The following is an 8,266-nucleotide window of genomic DNA, read 5'->3' as shown; positions in this document are numbered from 1 at the left end:
ACTCTCTCTTACTGTTGAATTTTTACCTCAATATTTCTCTATTAAGTGGTTTAGGCAGATTTTACGAACTGAGTAATTGAGTAGTCTTGGTATGCTTAAGATGTAACCCATATATCACTTCAAGGCTAGATATTAAATTATCAAAGGGACTTAACAGTTCAAAAATTTTTATTATTATTATTGATTTTTATATTTTATTGAAAGAAAGAGACATTTGTTGTTTACTTTTGTATGCATTCAGTGGTTGATTATTGTATGTACCCTGACTGGAGATTGAACCTACAGCCTTGGTGTATAAGCACAATACTTTAAACAACTGAACCCCAATCAGGGCCTTCAGTTGAGGATTCTTTTTTTTTCATCATTGTTGTTGTTAATAGAATAAATCTTTGGAAAAAGTTTAGTATATTCTATGGAGTTTTTAGTGTATTCCTCAAATTTAAGGAATTGTACACAATGGGGAGGCATTTAAAACCCTTTCAACTACTTTATTACATTAAACTAAAAAGAGTTTGTCAACAGATCTAGAATTTCACTCATTACATACAATGGGGAGCTGTAAAAGAAGATTGCCTTTAATTCCACAGAGAAAATTCTATTAGAGTCATATATTTCTGGGTATTCAAGACAAAGAATTTTTTTAATGAAAAATTCAATCTGATTAGATATTAAAGTTAACTCATTTACAGAGGAGGCATCCATATATCCTTGTTTAATATAGTTCAGCAAAATTTTGGTGATATTGTCTGTTTGTATGGTATCATGTTAGGGATACAAGGGAGATAAAGAATAGTGAGACCAAAACTTGGCCTACCAGAAGCACACTGTTAAGTAAGGAGAATAAGAGAAGTAATCCAAAAACAAAGTAAGAATATTCTTCCCAGAGAGGAATAGGGGATCCAAAGAGGAAGGTATCTTCTGATTGGGAGTGTTGGGTAAAGCAACATGGAAGAGGACGCAACTGAGCTTGACTTTAAAGAATGTGTAGGATGCCCACAAATGAAAGTCAGACTGAGACTTTGGAGAATGAAAGTGGTATCAGTGGGTGGTTTGACTTAAGCAGGAGAGTGCCTAAGAAGATAGTGCTTACTTTGGAAGCCTATTTTAACATCTAGGCATGAAGCCTATTTTAAAATCTAGGCATAATAGAGACTAAAAAGCAGAGGACAAACAGGAGATACATTGATGAACTAAGTCCACCAGGACTTGGAAGCTGACACCCATCTTGAAGTGAAGGAGAATGAGTCAAAGAACTAAGTATGCAGCCCAAGAACTAGAGGAATGGCTCATGCTATTAGCAAAAGGGCCTCATGATCACATTTGAAATAGGCTGGAATTCTAGCATCGCAGGCAAAATAATTTCTAAAAAGGACCTCTCATCTTTGTAAATAAACAGAACCACCACTGTAAAAACATAACTTCTACCTCAGTCCTTGATAATCTGAATGGTAAAATAAAATGGTTTTTGTCTTCTAAATATACTTATTTGCATACCTAAACCATGGGCTGGATTTTAATGCATCCAATTAGAAATGCCCTTTAAACTTTTATTTACAGTCAATATTGCAGGACAGTTTCTGGGTATTTAAAAAACAAATAAAACCTTTGCCTTCTAACCATCTGATTGGTTTTTATATCATAAGTTAGACAACCAAGTGTTTTGATACTACTGGTGCATGTTTTACAATCTATTTTTAAGATCAACTTTGGTCAATGAAGATATTTGTGATTGGATCGATAAAAAGAGCATAAATGATGCACCAAAAAAAGTAAATCATAAAGAGCAATTATTAGAACTGAAAAGAAAAAAAAAAGACTGAGTAAATAGACAACAATTGATATATTTAATTACTTAAATAGAACACTGGACATTGGGTGATATTGTTAGAAAATTAATATTATGTCCAATAGTTATCTGAGCATAATGTTGTTTTTAGTGGCAATAACAGAACAATATTTACAGAAAACAATGGAAAATTTCTAGGTTAATAAGAAAGGATTTTAAAATTTGTTGCTAAAATGGCCAAACACAGATAAAAAGCACAGATAAAGAAATAATGAAACAAATGATTGCTCCCTATCTAGAATGGAAAAATTTAAAGGGGATTTTTAATCATGAGTAACAAAATAAAAATATTTAATACATAAAAATTTTAAGTATGCATATCTCAGTTCAACTGAATTATACTAGTGACAACAGTCTTGTAAACCTGCATTTATCATACAAATTATTGAAAACTACTAAATGAAGAAACAAGTCAAAATGTATAAATGTTTTGTTATTCTTAACATCTTTTGCAAAGAGTATGAGGTTTGACATTTATGGAAAGCTGAAGAACAACTTTCAGTTTTAGGCACTGATTTAAAATTTCGTTGATAATTGTGCTCAGGTAAAGGAAAAACAAGTAAACAAATATAGTCAACATAGTTGAATTTGCTTCCAGGAAACAAAGTGTCAATTTGTGGATAACAATGGCATTCTCTGGAACTATTTAAAGATTACATATGTTATTGTCTGTACTTATCAAAAGATATAAAATCGAAGAAACCAATATAAAATTTGGCCATGTGACCATTCTCAGACATGTCATAGCAGTGCTGACTGAATGCTGTTTAGAGCAATAATGTTTAATTTAGACAAGATATCAGCTTTATAGGACAATTAAGTAAAGCCCCCCAAAAGCTTCAAAATGAACAGCCAACTGTGATGTTCAGCAGACAAATTAATTTTGAACATGAGCTGCCCACTTATTTTGTTATTTGAAATGCAGATTGTTTATTTGGTATAAACAGGCAAAATATAAAAAGAAAAGATCAGAGTTTGACCATTTCACTTATAAAGGAGTATAAATGTTTTTAAAATTTTAAAAGAAAAAGTGTTTTTGTAAATCAAAAGAAACTGCACGTACCTGTACAGCACAATTACATATTAATAAAGTACACATTAATTAGAACAAGGAAACAAAAATGTATGCATGAATATAAAGAAGACTAATTCCAAAAGAAATTTCTGTAAGAATGATTTTCTGGTCATTATGAGTCACCGTATGTTCTCTATTAAAAGAGATATTTGAATAAATACAGAAACACAGTGCTATTTTCAGGGTTTTTTAAATATCTTTAATTTGGAAAATTTAAAACAACAGAAGATTTAAAAATACCATTTGGCCTGAGTTAAATGGGTCAGTGGTTGAGCGTCAGACCAGGCTGTCACGGTCGGGTTCCCAGTCAGGGCATATGTCCAAGTTGTGGCTCAATCCCTAGGGTGGGGTGTGTAGGAGGCAGCTGATTAATGATTTTCTCTCATTATTGATGTTTCTATCTCTCTCTCCTTCTCACTTCCTCTCTGAAATCAATAAAAATATATTAAAAAAATATCATATGGACCTAAATTTGCTTTAAGTGATAGCTAAAATCATAATATAATTTATAGGTAGGATTAAAATATCTTTTAGTATTTTCTATGATAAGTCTAATTTATCAATTGTGATTGTATTATAATATTTGAACAAGATATGTAAATTCATGCTAATTTCTAATATAAATATTTCTTTAAGATACTTATTGATAAATCTAGTTGACACTTCTACTACAGAGCAAAATGTCTCCTAATTCAAATCACTTTATAAAACTACCTACAAATAATGACTCAAAAAAGGGTGTCTAAATGTGACATTACATCAACAGAATAAATTTGGATTAAACAACATAATTAGTAAATTTGTTAAAATTAAGGCAAGAAAAATAGATTTTATGAAATAAACATAAAATTTATAAATTTAATATTTATTTATTTTATTAATCATCCCAACTTCACTGACTGGGCAAGAGAACATCCAGCAATGGACAATAAAAATTACTTTAAGCCATTTTGTTTCATATGATAGATGAAATTTGTCATGATGGTAGAAGTAAAAGTAATGAAGAAAAATACTAGTATCAAGGAACAGTGAAGCAAAAGTTTTTGAATAAAATTCCTAAGTGATTAGAATTATCAACCCAAAATGTTCATATCCTCCCTCTGTTTAAACCAGTTCCCCTCAAACTTCAGACTTCAAAGTAAAAAATCTTTTTTTATCCAAATTACTGATTTTCTGCATAATATTATCACTAAGGTTACTATTTTTGTGTGCTTATTTTTTTTTGCATATGGAGAATTATATTTTTCCCAGAAGTGACTGGTTTATATAGTTAATCACTGTTTCTCTCATTCATTTATTCGGTATTTACTATGAAAGCCAAAAAATCACTCTGTATTTTTATGGCCCAGCTAAGTGACCATGACAAAGGTACGTATGCACTCTGAGCTTCCATTTCCTATGAGAAATGGAAGTCCTCATACCCATCTTTCAGAGTTGTTATCAGAATGCTAGAAGGAGACTTGACTAGGGATGGTGAACACACAATGCAATATACAGATGATGTATTATAGAATTGTCCACCCGAAACCTATACAACTTTATTAATCAATGTTGCCTGAATAAATTTAATAAAAACTCTAAGAATTGAATGAGATATCTTTCAACCTATTGCATTGTACCTAGTACATAAGTACTCAATAAATGACAACCATTGTTGTTATTATTTTAGAAAATTTTTTTTTCTTAAAAATACTGCATTCCCAAATAAATGACTATGTTTTGGAACAGAGCCTTTCTGGGGTTTCTAAATTACCGGATCCACATTTCTATCCTATTTCCATCAGATATAGGGTTATGGGGAGGGCAGTAGAGATAATAGGTCAACGTTCTGAGTGTTTCTAAATTTAAGTAGTTATGAAGCTCAACATTCTGAGTGTTTCTAAATTTAAATAGTTATGAAATTATGAAGTGCTCAAACAGTGAGCTACTTGGGTCTCTAGTGCTGGGAACAAAGTCTGAGACACAGACTGGAACAGGACAGTCGATCCTGGGTGGTGCTGGCAGGTTTTCTCCCTAAAGTAGCTAGGGGAGACTGCGAACAAAGCATGCTAAATGAAGAGACTTGGTGATTGTCAGAGAGGAATAAAAAAACATGATTTTGTAAATTCCAGTTGACCTGAAGAATTAATAGCTGGGAAAATGACTGTTTCTGTGAGAACAAATGACAGCTTATTGAGACAAAGAGAATGGTAGTCATCCCTTGGGAATGAGCAATGATAAACCAGAGGAAGTGGTTCAACTGAGCACTGCCCACGCCCTGGCCCAAAGGTTCAGTCCAGGGAGACCTCGTGGCAGCTTATTTTTCCCACATTTCTCATTGTAGAGAAAAGGAGTTGGGGGAGCATGCCTAAGATGTCATTTCCTAAGATGTCAATATTTACAGAATACATTTTGTAATCTAGGTCCAAGTAAAGAGGCAGTGCACTCTGGAAAGATGAATACGGAGCTTTCAAGACCTTGCTGAATTCCCCTTCTGTGTACTTTTCTATCTCCAGCTTTGGGTCATCGGCAACTATGGGAACAAGGCCTTCTAAGTTTTCCCAATCATTGATAGAAATCAGTCTTCCTTTCTCTTTATCCATCTTAAAAGTCCTTGTCTTTATGCTTTCTAACATTTTTAAAATTAATGTATTTATTCAACAAGTATGCAGCACAAAGAGAGATACAAAGCTGAAATATAAAAGGTACAGTCAAGATGCTTAGAATATAGTACACAAATAAAACATGCATATATCAGGAAGATAAGATATACACAGACGAGGAAGAAAAATAAAACATTGCTATTTAAATGGACAAAGGGTGTGGCATAAAGATGGTAAAGATGGATGCTTATACCTCACTTGGGTCATTTTGGAGGTAAAAGCTGAAACCTCCTGGCTATTTGGATGAGCAGGTACAAAACCAGGAGAGAGATGAATTTCTCTGCAGCATTCAGTGAGAATTAAGAATTTACACCGTGATGAGAAGGTGGGGTCCAGGAGAAAGAGAGAGGAGAGAGACATCAGGCTCTGGGAAGGACCCAGAGCCCAAGTATCTGATGTAAGTGGAGGCTTCAAGGGAACACTGGCTGGAAAACTTCCCTGTGGGTGGTGGCAGAGGGACTTTAGGGCAATGACCTCAGTGATAAACATAAATTGTTTTTTTTGAGCTTTTGATGCATTACCCGTTCCCTTTTCTCAGACCTCATAAAAACAACTATTTCACCCAACAAAATGCTGCTAATAGGGTTTGGGAAATTGAAGGATGTAGGGTTCAAAGGCAGAAATCAAGAGTAAGAACTTGGCAAAAGCCATTTGATGCTGGTTCAAGTGCAGCACCCAGTGAGGATGGCTCAGAAGATGACAACTCTTCCCCACCTCACCTTCTCTGGGATCCCAGAAAAATGAAGGGTGGGAGGAGTGGGCTCCGATGAATTTCCCATAACACCTGGGGTGAAAACTCCAGCCACTCCTTTTGCTTGGCTCCACCACATTAGACATGGACATATAGAAAAGGTAAAGTCATCCCATAGAATTGTTTGTTGGGAGAATGCAACAGGCTAATATGTCAAGGGTTTGGGATGCAGGCAACACTCAATGAGTTTTTGGTATTATTTGTATTAGTGTCTGCTGAGCTATGAAATTATAAAGATAGATAATACATAAGACACAAAAGAACTGCTGAAGTGATATAGACAATATGTGTCCTAGGATTTTAGAACTCCAGAGAGATTCTGGCATCATTTACCAGAGAAAGATTTGAGTGGAGTAGACTCCATGCTGGGCATGAGAATCCATTTGAGACTCTGGTGGGTGACTCCAGCCCAAAGCCCAGCTCTTTGCAAAAAGGAAAAAGACAAGGCTTGTTGGAAGGAGAGAAGGAGACTCATTTGGATCTGGAGCCAGAGCTAAGTACAGAAGAGCAGAAGTTAAACTGGAAAGGTAGGTGGAGTATAAAATGGGAGGGCTTTGAGCAATAACCTAAAGAGAGAGTAAGGCCTCCTGACAGGCAGTGTGTGCCTGCAGTGCAGGTGTCAGGGAAGGATTTTTGAGAAGGGAGTATCACCATCATAGCAGTGCTTAAAGGAAATTAACCTGACAGCGAATTAACCTGGGTGATGGTCAAGTACGGGAGGAATGGAGGGGTAATGGACAGGGGTGAATTAAGAAATGTTCACATTATGTAGGACCATTATCATGTGCTATCTTGGAAAATGAAGGTGCCAGAAAAATTTTAAAAAGCAGGAGAGAGAGAGAGAGAGAAAGAGAGAGAGAGAAAACAGAGGGAGGGATTGTGGGAGGGAGGGAAAGAGAGAGGCATAAGTCCACCTCTAATGTGGTGGAGCCAAGCTGGTATGACTGACTCTCCCCTCCTGAGGCATGGGCTCCCTCAGAGGGGTTCTACGTTTGTGGTAAGTACTGCATGTGTGTGGGAGGTGATCTCTGAGCATCTAACAGGTCATTGTCCTGTCTCTTGCCATTGATCCTTTTTATGTCTCACAATTCCTTCAAAAGCAGAACTCGTTATTCTCAGGAAAGCATCCAAAGCAAATGACATGACTGCCTCTGCTGTATAGGGTGTTAGGTGTGTTACTATGCTGCCTCCAAATGGAATTAGTTATAAATTTCATTTCAACAGCAAAAACAACAACAACAACAACAACAAAAGACTTTGTTTTCCTGCTTGTCTGGTCCTAAGAGCTTAGGGAACAGATCGGACTGTTGACCAGACTATCCCTTAAAGATAAATCACTTTATGTAAGCCACATCAGGTAACAATGGAAACATATTGACATTAAAGAGAAACCAAACCACCCAAGTATGTTGATATACTCTGGTTCCTTCCTGACAAAGTGCCACTGTCTCAGTTGTTGAAGTGTTTGCTGTTGCTGGATGTTAGTAAGGTATTTCCAGTTGGTTGTCTGTGCAGATAGGATCCCCAAAAATGCTGTTTTAGAGAACTATTAAACACTTAAAATACCATTCCTTTTGCTTATTAAGCTCCTCTCCCTCCAAGGTAGTAGTTTCAAAGAGTTTGGGCCTCAGCACTTTTGCCCACCTGGTAACTCCGTGTTCAGTTACGGTTTTGCACACTTTGGGCTTTGCCTGTACTTCTGCCTAATGGAAACCTGTACCCTACACAGCAGAGGCAGTTTTGTCATTTGCTTTGATCATCATCATGCTTCACTTATTTCCATTTTATATTTTATGTACTCAGGGAATTTAGAAAACTAAGCAAAACAGTAAAGAAAACAGTCTGCCCCTACAAATTGCCACTACAATGTCCTATAGTCACCGTTTTCTCGCCTGACTTCTGTTTAGAAAGCATTTTCAAAAAGGTGAAATCATTACTCTCATACAAATATC

The sequence above is a fragment of the Pipistrellus hanaki genome, assembly GCF_964339955.1.
Source record: "Pipistrellus hanaki genome assembly, chromosome: 7".
Lineage (NCBI taxonomy): Eukaryota > Metazoa > Chordata > Mammalia > Chiroptera > Vespertilionidae > Pipistrellus > Pipistrellus hanaki.
Note: the sequence above shows the minus strand (reverse complement) of the source record.